The sequence below is a fragment of the Anser anser genome, assembly GCF_964211835.1.
Source record: "Anser anser genome assembly, chromosome: 13".
Lineage (NCBI taxonomy): Eukaryota > Metazoa > Chordata > Aves > Anseriformes > Anatidae > Anser > Anser anser.
In genome coordinates this window covers 19,101,642-19,124,215 of record NC_139734.1, presented here as the reverse complement: position 1 = coordinate 19,124,215, position 22,574 = coordinate 19,101,642, and the positions used below count along the sequence as shown (strand labels likewise).

At 38.7% G+C, this 22,574-nt stretch overlaps 1 protein-coding gene across 1 annotated transcript in view; it reads right to left on the bottom strand.

Annotated features, from left to right (window-relative positions):
• The window catches only part of LOC310880977 (uncharacterized protein), a 1,343,899-nt gene that overhangs the window by 1,294,364 nt on the left and 26,961 nt on the right, over positions 1-22,574 (bottom strand). The gene's annotated exons all lie outside the window — the stretch shown is intronic.

The window sequence follows — 22,574 nt, the reverse complement described above, 5'->3', positions numbered from 1 at the left end:
TACAGACAGTTTTTGGATGCCCTTACTACCTTTAGAATGATCTTTTGTTTCATACAAGACATTAAAAAGACCCAGTAACACTCACAGAATTCCTCTGTTAACATCTTGAGCTATAAATGCCAAAGAAATTAGTCTGAACGCTCTGCCATCCCCCTGCTCCATGACACAGGTGATGACTTCATAAGCTGTGCCGCCTGTACCACCTCATCGCCCCCTACTTTGCTCTCAGCGAGTCGAGCACGCGGGGATGGGGCTGCTGCAGTTTTTACTTTGAGAGCCAAGTGAGGCTCTCAGGCTGAGAGGCCGAGGGCTCCAGAACATGATTCAGAAAGATCAGTGCGCTCAGCACTGCCAGCTTCATCGGTTACCTCTTTGAGTCCTCCACCGCAGAGCAAATCCCACACACTAGGTCCTGTTAACAAAAACACCTCACTTCTCCCTTAAGCAGAATCTCCTTTTCGTTTGTTTGAAAGCTTCTTGAAACACCTACGTTTTATTTCTAACTGAATCTTGTTCCTGAATAACACCAGCACGGCTCAAACACGGTACCGTGCAGGAATTTCTCCCCTCAGTAGCACTGCGGCAGAGCAGGGCAGTAGGCTGTAAGACAAGAGTATCAGTAGAGAAAGGGATGCCCCACACAGCCAAGCCCAGGCTGGCTTAGGAAACCACTCATATTACTTGCTATTTCAATAAGCCGATCAAACTGCATCTTACAACTATTTAGATTTTTTTGCCTCTTCTATTTCTATGAACTCTTGTTCCAGAACTGTCTTTAATTAACATTATCTTCTTACATGACAGAGTTTGTTTCTGTTTCAGCGGAAACAGTCATAGCCTAAAGCCATCATTTAAGTACAAGCAACACTAAATTTCACTAAAGTGAAATTAGTTTGAATTTGCTTACTTACGCTGTTAATCCCATTTTCTTTAGCAGAACAGATAGATTACAAAACTAAGCCTTTTCAAATGTATGTCTTATTATAAATACATACCAAGAAGGGCAACTGGCACTTCAAGACAAACACTTGAAGATTTCAGTCTCTTGCCATTGTCACGTGCTGCCTGGGCAAACGGTCACATCACAAAGATGTTCTGTTCAGCAAAATGGGGCTCCGACCTCTTAAGCCTTTATTTCCCACATACGCACACACACAAAGATCAACCTTCCCAGGGACTTAATGCAAGTTTTCAGATTTAAGTACTAATGCTACATATGCAAAATAATAATTAAAAAATCACATTGGCTGAAGTAAAAACTAATATGACCCCAAGTGTCTCAGTAAACTCATTTGTTCTGTGCAGAATACTTGGCCATGCATAACTGGCTATGCATAATAACTGTAGTATTACATACGTGCTGATTTTTGTGGGGGCTCTGCTTTTCTCTCTCTAATGACAGATTTTGATTTTGGGATTTTTATTTTTATTGCCTGAAACCATTATAATCTCTGACATTAAAACTGCCTTCCGACTTCTGCAGGCAATGGGACCAGAGGCAGGAACGGCAGATGCAGTGAGCAGTTGCTGGTTGCTCAAGTTTTGCATGCGTGCAGTCTTCACATAACAGATTAGTTACAAATACTACTGTCTGCTGTTCACTTACATAAATAAATAAATAAATACTATGGTGTTATACTATTAGCTGAACCATGAAAAACAGTTATTAGCAATAAAATAGTTCAACTGGTGGCCAACTGGCTGCTCTCAGCCCACGGGAAGTCAATGCTGTTCAGCCACTGGCTTTGGATTGTTTGCTTTCTGCCTGCCCAAGGAACAGAGTTAGACCCTTCAAACAACAGAATTCATCTTACAGCCGGTAGTAAAGCTGATCCTCTGGAATTGGTTACGGCTGACCAAAAGCTTCCTTTCAAGCTGCTTCAGTGTTTTCCCAATTGTAAATCCCTTCTCCTGTGAACCGTCTGCTGACCAACCAAATTTGAGTTCCAGCTTTGGCCTCACCATCACTCTTCTGAGTTTCTTCTACAGAAGCACCTATTTTAATAAGATCTGAAGGAATCTCAAACTCCAGAGGTCTCTGTCTATTGCTCTGCTCAGAAATCAATTCACAGCTTCAACAGTTACCAGAAGTTCATCTCTCTCTTTCTCTCTCTCTCACACACACACACAAAAATTAAGTACGTATCCTCACCTTAGAAAACTAAGCTGAAAACAAAATGTTGGAAATATGAATTTTTACAAATAACATTAATAATTCTGATCTAAGTTACTGACAGTCAAATGAAGGGAACTGAATTCCACTTGCTTATATCTGTCAATGAGTTGCCTTTTAAAAACAACCTTCCAAAATTCAGATGAAACAACTGGAACCTTCCTGTTGCTACAAATTCTCACTTTATCAGTCTATGATGAAATAAGCTCCAAATCTGATGTAGATGGCTTTCATGCCATTTGAAGATTAATACAAACAATAATAGAGATTTGTGCTGCATTTTCAGAAAAAGAAAAAAAAGACTGGTTTTATGTTTACCATTTTTGTTCTTTAACCACATAATTTTCAATCTTTCTACAGTCAACAACGTATCAGGTTATCATGTAACATAGAAGAACAGAACATTACCAGCATTCTCAGAAATGCCTTTTTTCTTTAGTCAGACCGGGTGAATTATCTAAAATTTCTCCATTGGAGAAAAGATACTTTTTCAGAGCTGCTTCAGAAACTCCTTAGTGACAAAGTACTTTCTGTACAGAGCCTTGTTCTTAGAGGTGAAAAACATGACAGCCTAATAATATGTTGGGACTTCAGAAACAAAAGGAAGCTCAAAAAAAGTACTAGAAACTGGATTATTTAACTTTCACATTTTCAACACCGATGAGAAGATGCTGTCCTTTAGATGGCTTCATTCTCTTTTTAGTCATTTCAGTGTTACTCTAGAAATGAGTAAAAACTGAAAAAGGGATTTGCCTTGAAGAATCCCCAGTGCAGTGCTGTCAGCTCCCTTCATACTGTCTTTTAAATAGTATTTGCAATTCAGCATTAAAAACTGTCACCTTTTTTAATACAAAGTTTTCTATTATCATAAGTGTGAACTCTAAAGACTGGTTTTGTTTATATCAGTAACTGCTTGTGAATGAATGGAGTGGAACCCCAACTTCCCTCCCCAGCACAGCAACTGTAGATAAAGAATCAACAACCAGTATTTGACAGTACTTCTCTGCAGGTCAGAGCCATTCAATTTCCGCACCCTAGAACTGCATCTCTCAAAAGTACTACCCCGAAGTAGTGGAGAAAACAAGTGCAGATATGATCTGCATTCTTTAAGACCCTCTCTCCCCAAGGCCAAACCAAATCCTGTCCATTTACTTATAGGCATGGATGTGTATGTAATACAGCAACAACACAACAGGATGTTAGATGAAGAAAAGATGTCGAGACAAGAAGAATTTCCGCTAAAACTGCTCCCAGCCATTCTCTCCTACAAAGCAGCAGCACACAGAGATCTGAGGAAAGGTTTCTGTGCTACAACCATCAGCCTGAAATGCAAGAATGAGTCTGCAGCCTAATGTCTCAGCCAGCCACTGGATCTGGTACTGCTGTCCTGCTCATAAAAAGTAGTTAAACTTGTGCATATAAAAGTTAAGATTGAAGGCCAGTTACTCATTTCACTGGTTTGTAAGAGCTAGGCCTGCTAAGCCACTGTAGTCACCCTTGGTAGATCTTATAATTTCAGCAATGCTGTTTCTACAGAGGTCAACCAACACTGCACACATCCTTTAACAGATGGTTGGAGAGAGTTGTAATTTAGTTCAAAGAGTTCCTATGTTGCATGATGCAACACAACGCACAGACCCCCCAGCGCAGGCCAGAGCACCTATGATATACTGTAAACCAAATGACCAAAGGAATCAAGTTTCCTTGACTGTGATTTCAGCCTGAATATATATTATCTATGAATACTTTGGTATACTGACATTTCAGTCACAATATCCAATACTAAATATTTATTTCAAGTTTGAAATTTTCCAAACCATTAGGCTGATGATCAGTTTTAAGAATCATACATAAAGAGTTGAGATAATGACAAAAGCAGAAAAAGACTGTTTAGGAATTAGCAATGGAAAAATAAAAGTTAACTGATGAAGAATGGCATTTATGGCCCATGCACCTTGTACACAATAACAAGGTTTTTTTGGTAAATCCTACTCCCAGATATCGCTCAGAGAAGTATGTCAAAACTCATCAATATTAATTTCTAGCAAGCCTTGGAAAACTCAAGAAATTCTAAAAGGCAGGAATGTTATCACCAAAAAAAAAAAGCATTAGTATTCAACACGGAAACAACAAAATTGAGGATGTGCATTTAACTTCTGTGAGTATAATATTGTCAGTAACCACAAGTCATAACTTTCTGCAGTTACCATACATGAAAATTTATTGCACTTCAGCTCTTTCTCTTCTATACACAGAGGATGTTACAGTGCATCAAATATGCACTGTAGCAACTTATTCCACCATGATAACTGTCAACCCTTCTACATTTGTTAAAACAAAACTGGTATGAATCAAGAGTTGTCTGTTAGTTTGAAAATGCTCTTACTGTAATACCTTGTAGACTTTCATATTCTATAGCAAAATTTATTTCATATTTGATAATAACTACTTATTCTGCCTCACAATTCATTTTATTAAGCAAGCTAGTTCCCACTCCCATTGCTGGATTTTTACTATTTATTTGTAAAACTCAAACTCTTAAAACGCAATGTAGAAAGGTTGACAGTTACTATTGTGCAATCACTTGCAGTGCCCAGTTGCTATAAACCTGTACTGTTTTTGGCTGGGATAGAGTTGATTTTCTTCATAGTAGTCAGTTTCAGTGCTATGTTTTGGATTTGTGACCAGCACCGTGTTGACAGCTGACCCAAGGGATACTCCATGCTGTATGGCATTGTGCTGAGCAAATAAAAGCTCAGCGAAAGGAGGAGGAAGTGGGGGATGTTTGGAGTTAATAGCATTTGTTTTCCAAGTAACCATTAGATGTAATGAAGCCCTGCTTTCCTGGAAATGGCTAAACATCTGCCTGATGATGGGAAGTAGGGAGTAAATTCCATACATTGTTCTGCCAGCATGTACAATTTTTGCTTTCTTTCTTAAACTGCCTTTCTCTCAACCCATGAGTTTTCTTTCTTTTGCCCTTATTTATGATCCTCTTCTCCATCCCACTGTGGGAGTGAGAGGCTGCGCAGGGCTAGGCTGCCTTCCACAATTGACGCAAAACAAAACATCACAAACTTTTCTGAAATATTAATTTTGACTTAAATTAATTCTTATTAAATAAGGGACATGAAAACCGATTACAAAAACATCTTGACAGAAATGAACAACCCAAGCTTTTGAGCAGTATTTACACCACAACTACTTCTGTCTTGAAATCCCGTACTGATGTAACAACATGAAATCAAGCAGAACTATTGTGAACTTAAGCAGAGACTTTTCTATCCATCCTTTTCCATTACATCTTTCACTTCAATATTCCACAGCAGAAGGGAGCAAAGGGCTCCTGATGAATGAATAAAACTCAGGGAGCATTAGTGGTAACACATATGCATTTGCACTCTGATGTCTAACATCGCACTTAATCTATTCCTGCTTGAAAACTCTCACCTTGAATACACCAGGGATTTGTTGTTTCCCTGAGCTGGTATAAATCAGTGTTATTTGTTAGTTCTTAAATGTTCTCTGTTGTAATATCTTTTAGTGCTTCATACTGTATAGCAAAATGCATTTCATATTCCATAATCTACCTACATTTTCTACTTTGTGATTTTTTTTTTTTCTGTTAAGCAAGCCAGTTCCCACACCCATTGCTGGATTTTACTATTATTTCCTTTTGAAACTCTAATATTACTTAGGTGCATCTCTGCAGCCAACATGTTCTGTTCCTTTAGACAGATGATACATTTTCAGCAACTCTCCTTATTAACAGAAGGCCTAAGCAATCTTTAGTCTGTTTCCACAGTAGGATACCAGAAAAAAAAAAATCAGAGTTCAGAGACAGAAATGCATATGGACAACAAAAATAGAAAAGAAAAGGTAAAATGTAATCAATGCTTACTAACTTTCATATAGGATCTAGAGACTTTAAATTTGTTTTACACTGACATTATAATTGGCTTCATTAGTCTTGAAAATTGTCGCTGCAAGTCAGACAGGCTGACTGCCTGGCTCCTGCAGTTAGAAAATAACATTAGAAAATGCTAATTGCTAAATGAAATTTCAAGCTAAAATGTCCTACATGAAAACACATTGCACTTTAAGCACATAGATACAGAGAGTTTTAAAGCAGACAAGCAGAACAGAAATTTTGAAATACAAATCCAAATCCCCAAAGTGAGAAAGGGGGTGCATTACAATTTGTAAGATTGCAGCTAATTTGAGAAAGGACACACAATATGCCCAGGAAACACCAAGGCTTATAATAAAACAAACCCTACATGCTCTGCTAAACTGTTTATTTTGCACTTTTAACATTTTATACATTTCTAAGACACACCACACAATACAAATTTCTAAGAAAAAAAACTGTTAAAGAAGATATTGCTAAATGGTAGAAACATGAAAAAAGCTCCTTTACATTCTTTGCTTAATGTACAGTTGCATCCTTGAAGTACTTATTAGTAAGCCCCACCAATACTTCCGTACAGGGCAAGTTATTTATTGGGATAAAAGAGGGGGAAAGCAATTACAAGATCTAACTTTAATATAAAGGTTTTGTTGAGGTTCTCCTTAAGCAGAAATTTATATCTTAACACCTTTCTGCTATTTTATTAAATACTTTGGTCAAGTTTGCCTCTAGATGTCATCATCTTTTGCCCAGTAGTTCTTCATTCAAATATCAGCATAAGTTGCAAATGTCTATGAAAAAACATGATTTCTCTCCTGCACAATGGTCTCTCTAAAATGGGCTCTTTCACCTGTTTATTCCACTGAGGCTTCTCCAGACTGTTTGCCCAACAAACTTCTTGTAAAATAGCACACTAACAGAAGCATTGCGAAACTGGAAGACAACTGTCTCCACATGAAATCCAGAATGGATAAATCGGAAGAAATAAGCTATTTAAAAAATCCTTTGAAACCTGTCATTTACTTGGCTGTTTCAGTTGCATATGATACAAGAGCGAGAAGATGACTGGAGACAGTCTCCTGATCTCTCACACAGGAGAAAAAGGACCTTAGTCAAGAAGCACTTCGCAGGTCTGAAAAGTCAGCTCATAAATCTCGACAGACTTTCAGAGCTCTGTTTCAAGTTCGGGATGCAAATGCCATGAAGATCTTGTCTAGAAACGGATACTCAAAAAATCTGTACAGGGCAAGATTTTATTAGGGTCAAAATCTAAAAAGGTTCAGGAAAAATTAGTGAAAGTAACCAAAATCTCAAATAGGAGTCAGCCTGTAACCTCCAGTATGGGTAGGTATTGAACTAAACCGAACTGAGAATTGGGTGAGTCAAAATGCAGGAACGTGCTTCCTTACCACCCCTGCAGCAGGGGAGGAAACGTTCAGCAGCTACAGCCAACAGTCCCCAGAGGAACCGTCCAGGGAGGTGTCCTCATTGCCCTCCAGACGCTCCGCAGGCTCTGGCAGCTGCTATCATTCAGTTGCTGCCACTTCTAAGATGACAGGAAGACGGGGGGGTTGGCTTGGAAATTCTGTCCCTAAATCTTCTTAGGGAGGAGAAAATATGAGTTCATCTATTGAGAATGAACTACACATACACACACAGACATAGTGAGCTATTAGTTACTGCTTAGGCTTAAATAAAATCATGAGGCATTTATTTACTGGCAAAAGCTAACAATAAGCAGCACCTCTGACACTTCTTTAATATTGTGTTTAAAAGATCACAAAGAAACTTGTATTTATATATTATGCAACAAAATAATCTGGCAAGATGCATTTTCTCTGCGTTTCACCATGTGCTTTGTAAGAGATAACAATTACAAATGCTATTTTCTCCTGTAAGACTAATGTAGTTTTTAAAGTAATGTTTATGTATTACTACAAGATGTTTTCCTGCAATTGTTCAGATACCCATTGGAGACAAAAAGTAGGTTCTGCTCATTCCAATATTCTCATGTAAACAATAAATAAATAAATAAAATCAGTTAGCAGCAGGCCATTACGACATGCAAAGGAAAAGTTGTCTTTCTTCTGCCTAGCCCTAAGGAAGTACTAACAGCTGTACTTCATCAAATCAAAGTTCATTCTAGCACTGTAGAGTGTAGCGCTGTAGTCTGTCTCGTGTTCCTCACTGCGACAGAAAGCTGATGTCTACAGAAGAGTCTTAGGACATGGCAAAGAAGATAAGATTTTTTTCTCCTTCTTAGCCTCTGTTTGTGTTCACAGACTCTGAACCAGAAATGGCTAGCTCTCGTTTACTAGCTCTCATTTCATTAACCTGCTCGACCTCTTACCTTTATATCCAGAACATCCTGCGGCAAGGAGATTCACTCTCAAAGTTTACATAAATTCAAAGCATGAGGGACGAACTCACAATCATTAAGCAGCACTGAATAACAGATCTTTTCTAGACTTCTGCAAAGTTTTGGGGGTTTATTCCCTTACAATGTTAATGGTATGGACTCCAGGCCTTGACAAAAGTGACTGACATTCAAGGAAGACTGTTCTAGACACAAATACAATGGTTTAACGTTCCCATTTCCGTGAGATACTTTGGCAGTTGGCATCTTCATTCCCAGGAATTTTGTTTATTTGCTACTACTCTTCATGTCGTATTTGTGTAAATCATTTATCAATAGACCTTCTGGATGGGAATTCCTTTGTATGAAGAATCAGAATACTGAAATATAAAGTCAAGCTCTGTTCTAACTGCTCTTGACTATTTAACTCTTTGAAGTCTAAAATACTTACTGAAATTTAAGCAATGCATCATCTAACGAGAAAACAATTCTCCTATCATATACCTTTTCCTTTTACTACCACCTTTATTGCTAGTACATATAACATCAGCTGATTTAATACATGTAAAAACTAACATTTCTCTAAGGATATCATTGAGCAACTAACTTATAACTTCTGTCTGAATTCTGATTAATGAAATATCAAGCATCAGGGTCCTTTTTTTGTCAATGTTTGAAGAAGGTAGGCTTTTAATCTCAAGCACATGCAATATTGATCAACTCTGAAAACAATAACCACACAGTGATCTCTATCTTATTTTACAAATACTGATGTACTTCCAAATACAGAAGTACCTTGGGCAAGACTAAATTAAGGAGAGGTTTATCCCACCTATTAACTGCACTAGTAGCAAGAGATTTGTGCTGAGGTACAGACCTCAATAGGATTGTTTTTGCAATCTTTTACTGACAGCACGCAGGCCAGAATAAGTGATATACATATTCTTACAAGTTTTTGTAAAATTCAGTAGAAGCATCTTGGATGGTTGAGATATTTCATAAAAATTGCTCTAAGTGTAGGGAAAAATGATGATGAATTCTGTCATGGGACTAATGTCAGCAGGCAGAAGATCCTGCAGGGACTGTAAATATTTCAGAGCCTGGCAAGTAAAGAGACTTTAGTTTTTACATGTCTGAATACAATAGTATGAAATTCTAAAACTACTAACTTAAGACATATTGGAGATTACTAACAAACACCAGAATATCTCCTGAAGTATTAGTCTAAAACGTTCTGTAGTTTTACTTATTGAATTCTAGCACTCAACTCCAAGGCAACCACTGCGATGGAGCTTTCACACTGCCGACATGTCTCAGCCAACAGTACCTGCAAGATGAAAGAAGTGTTGATAGCTAAAGGAAATATGTTTGAGATTTTAAGCAGATTAACAGCTGACTATGCCCTACATGTAGAGAATCATAAAACCAGTGTTCTGCCTTACAGACAATAGGTATCTTATAGCGGTTACGGAAGTTTGATAGAACTGCTATTTAACTTGAAGCATAGCTACAGGTAACCACAGTGGAGCAAACCTGACTGCGCTCTGTGTATGACTGTTATCATGACATAGTGTGGGATGCTTCTGGGGAAAGGGGAGCACTGAGCAAATGGCTTGACAGACTTAACAAGAATAAACAGTATCCCTTGAACATAGGAAAGAAGTTAAGTCCCTACTGCTCATTTACTTTCTTTTCTGATTCCATGCTCCAAAAAGGGACCTTGAGCCTACCCTTTATTTAGCCTGGTGTTTGAAGCTTCGATCTGTTTCTCAAATGGCCAATTCTGTTGGGACCTCTGTTGTCACCCGGCTTAGAGGTAAAGGTATTAAAGAACTTAAAAGCTTTCTGAAAGAAAGCTATGAAGACATAAAAGTGAAAGGACTAGTGTGTATCTTGTGGTTAGCTGTATGGTCTAAAATATTTGCGTGAAGGGTTGCCAAAGATTCCCTATAGTCTTTAGAGGGCCATAGTAATAAGCATGTACGTGACATCAGACCTGATAGAACATAACAGCTCTCAGCAACAAGATCCTTTTAATCCAAAATAAGCACACTGTTAATCATCATGCTAGTTTTAAAAAATACCTATTTTTTCCACTTCTGTAATGTTTTTCAGAATAATAATGGTTATAGCCCTTCTCTCAAATGGATTCTGAGGCAAAGTGCTGTGAATTCCTATGTCATCAGCAGATGGATCTTGTGCAACCTGGATGAAGTTTTGCTTAAAACAAAACAAAACAAAAACAAACAACAGAAATACTTGTGTTCAAAGAAGACATGACAAAAAAAAATTGATGAAGAACATTGAAAAATATTTTCTAAGCAAAAGTTGACTGAAGAAAAACATTTTTGAAGTGATACTTCATTTCCTAGCAGGACTTATCAAATTTAGCTAGTAGAGAAAGGAGAACACTGCATTAAAAAAGGAAAAAAAAAAGTAAATCTTAATCTACTAGTCCACCCCTCATAATTATTAACTGCCTTACATGCTTGCAAAGCCATGAGTTCTCTAAATGGGCTTTCTTTCATCTTCTGCACGTCAGAAGATTCATAACCCAAAACCCAGCGTTCAACTTGACAAAATATGAAATTCTACTATTCCTATTCTCATCAAGTATTATGCTTCTTTGAAGAGATCAAAGTTGCATCATACGGAAGGCTCTGAATCTATTAAGAGCACTTGGTTCTGGAATCAAAATAAACAAATTTATTTTGCACTTAGAATAAAAATATCAACCAGTGATAGACAGAAATGAATGCATTCAACTTGAAAAAAATGATTTTAGAGAATAGGTAAGCAGCTGGGACCATACAGTTCACATTGCATTTTTCAACCTTTCTCCATGACGTAGATGTTTCAATGGAACGAAACAAATAAAGCAACGGGGAATACATCAAGAACAAAATCTGGTGGGTAGGTACAGTCAGCACAGTTCAGCTGATAGTTACAATCTCAGTATGCTTTCAGGGGCTATTATCCGCACTTCAGCATTCTGTTTATTGTTTTAGTCCATCTGCAAAGCATGAACACTTGGAAGTATACTATTCTTTCCTATCACAGATTTTGTTTGCATTTAAATATTGCCACGATTGAATAGATACGCCCTCTCATATCTGCCATAGATCAAAAAGTTTATCTTACAGATGGCTCTTCCCTGAGAAGGAAATACAGTAATTAGAACTCCTATTTTCTGTCCTGACCACATGGCATCCGTCAGTTTACTAGCAGTGGATTTTCAACACTGACACTGCCCACAGGATGCTTTGTGCCCTGTTTTGAGTTTTAAAAGACAAACTGAAGGTTATTGTAACACTTAATCAGGATACAGGGGACTAATCTTTCCACCGTTGCAAGCAGGCTGCAGTTCTCTGGTTGAAAGCAACCGCTGACAGTCAGTCAGTCGCCTGTTGGCTTCCTACCTCCTCCATCCCTCACACGACTCCGGCTCTCACAGCGGGGTACCTGGATGGGGTAAATCCACCCAGCGCCGTCGGCAGTCACATCACTTACTTGCACATCTGAGGGTTTAGATATAGAGCAATGATCTGTGGCTGTGGGCACACGCTATTTGACACAAAATCACTTGATCATGAAAACCCCAAAGACCTGAAAGTTTGATCTGTGCCAACCTTACAGTTCTCTCACAGTTCTCTCCAGTCAATCGGACTGCTGTAGGATGAAAGGAGAATGCCGAAGAGAATTTTGTTTTCTTTTAGTTTAGAAGACCAAACACCATTAAATTTTCAGCCATTTATACTTCAATGAGACACGCAGGTCCTCATCTCTTCAAAGAGTAAAAAATGGAAGGTATCAGACTTGACCAAAATTTCATCTCACATTCAAATGTGGCCTACTGGTAGGCTGTTTGATTACTGAGATTACTGGAGAAATAGGTTTAAGTATAAAAAGTAAATGGCACTGAAACCTTGGTAGGCAAATATAAACTTTTTCTTTCACTTATTTATTTTTGTACAGTAATTCAGAAAAACATCCTAACTTAAAACTGTCAGACTCATCCAAATCATAAGCCAAATATTCTGAAAGGAAAGCAAACAGAAGAAAGGTGCAGTTTGGTTCAGACCAACCCATAACAACACCAAGATGGACAGAAATAAAGAAGGTTTAAAAAAAAAAAGGGAGAGAGAGAGAGAAAAAAAAAGACGTTAAAAAGTAAATCTTTCCCCAAGGAAATATTCTTATAAATATAAATCTGTTGCTATTGAACTTTAAGAATTCTTTGTCCTAGGTCATCTTTTTGTATGAGTGTGTTATGACAAGATTCATCTGACAATAAATGAACCAGCCTATTTATTATAGTTACCTATCCAGTTTTATAATTTGACTGTATATTTTTGCCTATATATAATTTGCCTGTCTATATGTAATTGAGATGGAGGTTATCCATTACATGAAATGACATCATCCAGAGACCAAAGAGTGAAAGGGGAAGATGAAACAAAAAGGCAAAAAGGAAGACAACACACACTTTCAGGTTAAAAAATGAAAAATAAAAATAAAATAAAAAACACCCTCACTGGAACAAGAACTCGTACCATTGTTCAGCCTTTCCTCAGGCCTTCAACTTCATGGATATCAGCGTCACTGTCAAGCTTGTGTTACAGTGACTTGTCCCAAAGGCAAGATTAAAATCAAATGGTATCCACTGGACCAAAAAGTCTGTTGAGAAGCAAACAGGCATAGAAACTCTACCCCACCTTTCACCCTAAGCCAACGTATTAATGCTAATTGTCAGCTACAACAGTTGAGGCACCACAGGAGGGATTTTTTTCCCCCCTCTTCTAAAATCTAAAATGTAGACTTTTCACCTCCTGCCTCTCACTTGGAGCCTACTTCTCGTTAAAATATGACAAAGAAGTCTGATAGCAGGTGTTTCTGAGAGTTGGTATTTTAGATAACTTACAATTGGCTTGTGGGTTGTTGTGTTTTTTGTTTTTTAAACAAAAGAATACAAAACTTATCCAGAGGTCTTACAGAAACCGAATCTTTTATTTTAAGCATAATTTGGAGGTAAAAATCAAAGCAGGAACTAAAACTAAAATCTCAACTACAGCTGAAAATCTTCTCTGTAGTGTTGAACAAAAATACTAAGGTGATTATGTAGTCCCTTAAGCTGAAGATAATCAATGCACAGTACAAGTTCTATTCAGCAATTCCTCCTGCTCTGGCAACTGGAATAGTGGTATCATTAGTAATGGCAGAAATCATAATCTGCTACTCCAGCAACAACTGTGATGACACAGATCAAAGATAAGCAGTAACTGACAAGGAACTAGAAATAAAAAGAGGCCTATTTTAGATATAACACTGTATTCCACAGTGAGCACTGAACAGACTGCAGTAGAGAAGGGACAATACTGTCTAAAATACTGTCTAAAAAGGCAGATCAAATCTGTTTTCCAAAGATTCTTCACACATGACTCCTGAAGTTGTAAGGGTAAATTACAACCTGCTGTTTTGAATTATCTGCTCAAAATACATATTTAATTTATTCTTTTCTTTCTCTTCACTGAGAAAGAACTGTGCTCCGCACTTTGCTCATATAAGCAAAGAATTATCTGACATGATCTGAATCCTCAGCTCTCTCGGTATTACATACACACAGCTCAGCTAGTGCTCTGTGCTTCCGTAACTCACCAGTGTTGCGAGACAAGTACTAAAGCTACCCAGGGCACTAAGGAATATCACAACGGAGATCCTAATCTGTGCTGGCATCCCATGACCCCCTCAGCTGCTTTGTATGTGGCGGCTCCCACACATGGCATATGCTTCAATGTAAAAGCAGACACAACATTCATGGCTGTGCGCGCTTGCAGACCCTTCAGACTGTTTTACCATCACTAGAGCAGGCACACACAACATTACCATGTTCCCTAGGTAGCTTCTACAGGGGCAAAATTTCACCTGCACATTCACCATGAAGTCACCAGAAATGGGATAACAAGCAGGAATTCAACTATAAGCATGTAAGCAATGTTTTCTTCTCAGCTAGTGTTATGCCTTAAGTATGCATCGAATTTAACATTATGTTTGGGGTTTAATTTTTTTTTTCTTTTTTTTTTTTTTTACATCTTTGTGAGGCAGACAATGAGTAAATAAAGTTTCAGGGAAGGCATCCATTGATTATAGCAGGCCGAGAGTTAAGGAAGCTGCCCAGTTTTTCTTGACGCGGTAGCTTGACAGTTCATATTGAAATTTGTCATTTGCAAACTGTGTGTGATTTTAGGCATCTATCAACATATTGATTATATATACTGCACTGATTTTACAGCTTCTGTCTCTATAACGGAGACCTTCGCCACCGTGATAGGGAGGGAGTACAACAACCTGAAAATCCCATGGCACTGCACGCCATGAGCCCACTGGCGGGCAGAGACCACCGGTGCCCAGGGTGCAGTGCTGCCAGCACGCTGGGGATCCATGCGGCGGGCAGGGCGCCAAGCGCGACGCGCTCTGCTGCTTTACCTGACCTCGCGGCCATTAAGCACCGGACTGGGAGCAAAGCACAGCTGTCAGCTTCTCTTTCCAAAATGTAGAGAAAGGCCGACAAGCTAAACCTGCTCTCCACATGAAGTAGTTTTGAGAGTGAGGTTAAAAACTCACGAAGGGTGCGTAAATTAAGGAAAAAACTATTTCTCAGCATGCAATGTGTTAGTTAAGCACTGGGATGAAAATTCCTATCAGGATACTGACTGCTTTTATTCAGCATGTCTTCTCACACAAGCTATTTTGCCACAACTTCACAGGAATACTCATTCTGCGGGTTATGCTGTCACCGGTGAAAGGTGCAAGGACAGGCAGCATATCTGCAACGTTCAGTCATACAGGGTCCACAGGGCACCACAACTTTCTCTTCAAAAAGAGAAAGAATATTATATTTAGGAAATAAAAATAAGTGTTTTTATTGTCATTTGCTTTTTTTTTTTTACTTCAAGCATAACACATTACATATGTAAACCTGAGTACCAGTATGAGCACCGTATGAGAGCCTATAGCAGACTGATTTCATACACACAGACAGACAACAGCACAGTCTGAGTGCTCAATTTTCACCCCCACAAAACTCCATAGGATTAAGTACAGGTAAGGATATTAAGGCCCTTACGCATTTGCGACACTTGGCACTTCTCACACACCTCTGCATTTTATCAATACATATACACAGTTTATCTTCCCTGTTCTTCGAGGATAGCAGAACTGCATTGGTCGTACCTGAGGTACCTAGTTGATCGGCGTACTTTCAGTGTAAGACTTGATCACAAACAGCAAACTCCTAATTCTCTTGCAGAAAGTGTCAGAGGCTAGATGTGAATATGACCGATGATTTCAGCAAACCAATAAAAAAAACACAGGTAAAGCCCCAGTTCTTCAAGTCCTGTACACCACTTGGAAATTCCTGTGGAGTAGTAGTCAGATGCAGCTGTAGCAAAACTTTGATCCAATAGCTGCAGTCAAATGACTCCTTCAGTTCAGCATCTGAATTGCAATCATGTTGTTATTCCTGGGTTCTCTTTTTTTTTTTTTAATGATATGCGAGTATGTCTCCAGACTTAATTAAGCAGAATGCAGAAACATGGAGGATGGAAAACTCACAGCATAGAATCATCAACAACCTAACCCCAAAAGTATGAATCATTACTACTAAGATTAAACAATTTCCTCCTGAGAATATCAAAAACAAACTGCAACCCTGAGTCCTTTCACTTTCAAAGTCAATTAAATGCATTTTGCAAAGAGAACCTGCATGGAAAAATTAAGGAAAAATTAAGTAAAAATTAAATTAAAAAAACCAGTTACTGCTTCTCTAATTAATAAGTTTGTGCCTCAGGTTTGGTTTGGACCTTGGGATCTTCCTAGAGTGAGAACAAAGAGGGGGAGAGTTCTTTCGTATTTATAGACAGTGCTTTAAAGAAATTTCTAATAAAGGGACAGGACTTGATACAGGATGCCATGGCTGTCCCACTCACTGCAATTCTCTTCTTTGTTTTAGAAATAATGAATTAACCACCAGATGTTTCTTCCACCCACAACATGTGTGTGAAAGGAATAAACCTCTACATAACAAAAATTCATTTCATGTTCTTTGTGAGTCGTTCAGAAGGATAAAAGATGCTTCTGAAAAATAAAAGGTATTTTTGCTTCCTTTCTAATAAAATATAAAGTTGATTTACCCAAACAATTACACAGTTGACTTTTTTGGTGATTTCCCCCATTGCCAAATCTCAGCTTGAGGCTTCAGACAAAGTAATGTCTTGCACAAAAATCAGACCTCAGAGGAACTGCAGCTGTGTATTCATCATGCTTTAGAAAACCAAAAACATATTTCAAAGATTTTTTTTATTTTTCCCCAGAGGAAAGATATTTCGTGTTAATATTCTTATGTAAACCAGTAAATGGTTTACTATTTTCATTTAATTATTAAGGGCTTCCATAAAGCTTTATGGAAGAACAGTAACAAAAATACTGCTGTTCACAAAGTGGAGTTGGCTTTTCAGTCATTTTCAAGATTTCTGCACTGGTGCACTGCTGAACAGTAAATTGCCAAAGTACTAGGCAGATAAAGCTATAGGAAATAAACCCAGAAAAATCTAAGTACGCACTACAAAATACAATGCTGCAATGTACATATCACAGCTTGTAGAAAATATATAAAGCTTCTTCACAAAAGACTTACGCTCTTTTATTTGCCCACTGCTTTCTAATGCCATCTTCATAGTTACATGTCAGCTCCTTATCAGATTTGAGAACACAGTTCCTGCTCTTTTCAACACTCAGGATTATCAGTGATCCTTTCACTTCTCAGTGCTGCTCTGACACACACCAACTTACTGGCGGCCCCGAAAACTTGTCTTTGCCCCAGGACTGCTGGAGCTCAGCAACACAAGTCTTGCCTGGCTGCCCTTGCTCATTACCTGTGGAAAAGTCACAGCACAGTCTGTTGTATCATGAGAGCCAGCAGACGACACAACCAACATTTAACACCTACGCTGTGGTACCACCTTGTGCCACCAAACCTTGAATTGGAGCCACGCTGGAAACCTGAGTGTCCACACCTTAACACACAGGAAGGCATCCAGTGGTCTCTGCATATAAGCCACATCCGATGCAGAAGGAACACAGCACTGTTTTCTTACTCCAGAATGAAATTGCACGAATGCTTTTCAGAGAGGAATGACGTAACTAATGGAGCTATTGCACTTTTTCCCAATGACACAAATAAAATACGGCTTCCATAACACCAAAACCCGCCAGCAGGGTGTTTGGTCTGGCTGCGGTGCCTGAACATGGGGCAGCAGAGGAAGGGGCAGGGAAGATTAAAACATTTCTATGAGGTGAAACCTTGAATCAACGCTTTGAGAAGCCAATGCTAGAGACAGGACATGAAGTAGAGATACTACAAGTCATAGATTAGTTAAGTTTGTACAAAGACATTTAGGTATGTTAGAAAAACCGATCATTATTTTAACATGACAGTATTTCTCACAGCAGGACATCTACTGGCAGAGGATGCCAGCTGATACCTGGTGGTTGTGTAAATCTCCTTTTGGGATTCATTACAAACAGCTGGTAGGTAGATGGCAAAGATGCTCAGAGTCCTGTAAGGACAGTAATTTGCAAGGCTGACAAGGCTTTGTTGCTGTCTCCCATTGTCCTTCCTTCTGCTTTTCTTGTACTCAAGTCTCATAATTATTTTTTTTTTCTCTCTCTCTTACAGAGAGTGCTTCAATGGTAACGGTAATGTTATTTTTCTTCCTTTGTTGACATAAATTGGTAGACACCTGTATTTGGCAAATAATCCCTGCAAGGCTCTTAAACACCCTGTCAATGGCCAACTTGCTTCTCCAGTCACTTCAGGCTGGTAGGGAACTGCTGCTGCCACAGGCAATCAGATTGACCTACTCAGCATTACAGGAGAGAAGCAGATTTGTATTTCGCTACGTACTTTGTTTCCTAGATTAAGGCTTAACATTAATGATCTTCCTTTGAACCTCACACTAAGAAGCTAACCATGCCAATACTGAGAGGGCTTACACAGACGTAATTAGAAGGAAGCAGAATTCAAGAATATAATCTGGAATCCCGTCCCCATCCCCAAAAGGATACATAAAACACTATTAAAGGGTACAAACTATATTCCTGGGTTCAGACATAAATGGGGGAGTTACAGACATAAATACTCCAGGGTAGATTTTCTACTGACAGAACTATCGATTTTTATAAAAACAGTGTGTACATGCAGTAATCCAGAAAAGCACACCACGCGTTGCACATGAATTTAGAATCCACAAAGCAACGCTTCACTCTGACCGACAGGATGGATGGCATACTGGGTAGCCCTTACACAGGGGTTACTGCAATAATCAGCAAAAATCTCTGACAATCCTAGACAAAAGTAGGAATTTGTTTGAATAATAATAATAAAAAAACAACTATGAAGTTTCCCTTTAAACTTGAAAACAAAATTTAAATGTTATCAATGTTTTTACCACCAACCATGATAGCATATGCAGTCCCTACCCTCTGGGCCATTCTTTCCTTATCATCTCCTCATTGTAGTTGATAACAAACACAGTGTATAATTGGACTCTGATTTTGTGTAAACTCGTTAAGATGTAGCCAGCGGGTGAGTCAGTCACAGTGCTTTTAACTCCTTGAAATGTTTGAAAGCATGAAAACTTTCTTCTCTGCTATCAATGAAAAAAATAGGTCATAAAGAGGGAAAATAAGCAAAACCCTTAGCATGCTGAAAAGGAATGCCGGTAACAAACTAGAATTTAAGGATGACCAAGAAAATAATGTAACCATTATGAAGAACCATTCCTCCTATGCCTTCATCACTCACAGGAGGATTGGAGAGCAGAAATCTGTGCCTGCCTTCTCCATGAGAGGGGATTACGATGTTGCAATTATTGGTTGCCTATTTTTGCCAGCCAGAAAATGAACATGTTTGTCCAAGCTCATGTCCTGGATGATTTCAAAGTCTCACTTCCCCTCACCCTTCCAACCCCGCCCCCCCCCCACCACTCATTTGACACAAGTGACAGACTTAATGAAATCCTTAATAAACAAAACTGGTGCAGGGTGGGGTTGGCATTTGGAAAGTTAGAAGCAGTAGAATTGATCTACCTAAGTCCTCCAAAACACCATTAAAATGCTGGACGAAAACAGGAAGAATTTGAGAATGAGAATTACAGAGCTAGGACAGGAAAACAGAGGAATTACTGTAAGAGTCTGATCTTCGTTCCCAACATGCCTTGATAAAATTACAGTGGGGAGCCCAGGGAGCCCACATATTGTTTCTGCTTACATACAGAAGGTACTTCTAGCCTGAAGAAAGATGAGAGGAATACAGAAATCCACATGTGTCTGTTGGTCTAACACGTGCTTAGAAAAGAAGGAAACTAAGCTCCCTCTCTGGATATAGTATAGGGAAAAAAAATGACGCATTAAAAGATTTTGTACTGATGTAGGAACTCTGCAGCTGTACGGTGAGCACAGGTTCTCAGGAGGCAACACAGTTTTATACCACGAGTCCACCCAGAAACACAGACCAGCGACCACCTCCGGCCAGATTCTGAGGGACCGGGCTCGTCTGAAGTGAAACACGGTGGTCTGACGGGTGCCACCTGAACACAGTTTAGCAAGGAAAGACATCTTCAGCATTGTACGGGTATAGAGGGATGCCATTTTTGCCCAGCCTCCTCAGTATATCTTCATTGTTCTTTAAAACAAAGAGTTACACCAACAGTTTACCTGGTATAGCTGCTATGTTTTTGAGAGCAAGGGAAGAATTTCTCTTCTGGTGAAGAACCGAGTAAAACCACCTAAGAAACTCCCTGGAAAGTAAAAACATGTAGGGCAAAGATCCATTAAACATGAAAATTGTGCTGTAGGTGCAGACTTGACAGACCCAGGGACAGGGACTTTGAAGGCACCAGGAATAAACCAGCAGGCTTACTCATCACAGTACAGAAAAGAAATAAAATATTAAATGAAGAGACTATGTGCAGTTTATTCCATCACAGGGAACCACTGAAAGCTCCTGTGCCAAAAAGCAATACTAGAAGACAAGGCTGCTAGAATCTGCAGGAACCCAGGCTGATTGCTTTATTTCTCTCACACGTCAGTTTTCTCCAAAACACCTATAAAACATCTAAATTTTAGCTACTTAGGGAGTTGATATTATTAGAAAAATGATTAAATAAAACTGCTTAAGACAAGGAAAGCTTCTGGCATCACCTGGCAAATTAATACCCATTAAATAAGGGTTCCAGTTTCTACGTGGTCTGGCAAGGTCCTGTCACACTTCAAATCTACTCTAATAAGCTTTCACACTTTGGGAGTTAGTTGAAACTGTGAATTTGCATTGCTTTTCTAAGTATATTTAGAGTTGGTTATAAAGTATGTTCTTGTTAGACTGTTATGCCTTGATTCCAAGCAATGTAAAGATTCTGATGACCTCAAAGTATCAAGCGACTTTCAAAATAAACAGCTCCTGGAAATCAGCCAGTGAAGGTCTTGCTGATGGGCTTTGGCTTCTTCCATTTGGCTCCAGCTTAAACCACAAAAGAGGCAGATAACCAAGAATCAACTAAAAACGTTCCTATACCTATAATGTTCCTATATCATTGTAAAGGGAATTTTTAGAAGTTTCTTTTCTGACTAGCAAACATCCGTGCTACTTGTCCACTGCTGGCTGCTGTCATCTGGCAGCTCTATGAACTGCATCATACAGGTCTGAACTCTTAAAATGGCAGTTAAAATACACGATTTTTTACATTGATGCTGCAAGAATCAGAGTATATTCACAGTTGTTTACCCATAAACAATACCTTGTAAACTTTGTCAGGGTTAGAGATGTGGAGTTCTGCCCTTTGTTGTGTTTTTCTTTTTTCTCTTTTTTTTGTTTTAAAGAGAATTTGAAGCTTTTGTTCCTATGCTGAGACGTGATTCAGCAGCACTGCGTAAAGCTTTTCAACAAGTAAGTCAGAATTCTTCCATCCATTTTTAGCAAAAGAAAGAAGCTGTGTGGGAAGGTATGTGGAAATTGTGGGAGTTCAGAGAACATTCATTATGTAACTCAGCAGGGAACAGGAATTCAAGAAGCAGAGGAGAAGCCAGCAGACCGAGCAGTCAAGTCAGCAGTATGTAAGAGTAAGCTACTGCATCTTCAGAGGCTTTAAGTTACATGTCCTCCCTCTTCTTCTTAACAAAGCTGTCGCTTCTTCAGATTCAAAGCCAAAAGGAATCCTTAAAAGTCTTTAAGGCACCACTGAAATTTCATAGTGGCCAAACATCAGAAGTACAAAATAACCTTGAATATCTTGCATTACTCTTTTAAAGTAATCTATGCTTCTCTAGGCTGTCTGCTCATCTGGAACTCATTTTAGCTAGATATGAATTTACCCGAAATCCAGGATGTCCAAAAATCTGAAGACAGTTTCAATACAGATACAAGCTTTATAATCTGATGTGTCTTAATTACAGCAAAGTACAGTAAAGCTAGGGTGCATATGGAGCCCTCACCAACTTGTAAGCTGTGCCAAGTAAAAAAGCAAACGTTACCTAACTTTGCATAAAGTGGAAAAAAAGTCTATTTCTATTCTGGAACATTTACAGTGAACCCAGCAACGTTCCTGGATTAACAGACTGAAAAGCATTAATGATTGATCTGGACAAACCCAGCAGACAGTGGCTGCTCAGCTACCCCCTATTCTACGCTTGAGCACATCAAAACCTCACTGTGATAAAATGAAATCAAATGAAACCTAATTTCTCTTGAACCATGGTATGCAGTGTAAACATGGTGCATTTTATACCTGATGTAAAATACTTTCCCAATTAAATATTTGCAATCACCCACAGAAATGCACTTCAAGGAAAAATGGCAGAATAAGTCGTAAAACTTCCTCTGTAATTCCTGCTTGTATTCCTGGAGACCTACTCCCTAAAACATTTCAGGGGAATGTTTACTTCACGCTTTCATAACTTGACTTGGAAGAAAAAAAGTTTCTCCCTTTTGAAAATGGAAAAGACATTTACAAAGAAATCAAAATGCTAGTGCCTCTTTTTTGGGGTATATGGTGATGGAAATGCTCCTGACAAATTTTTTCTTC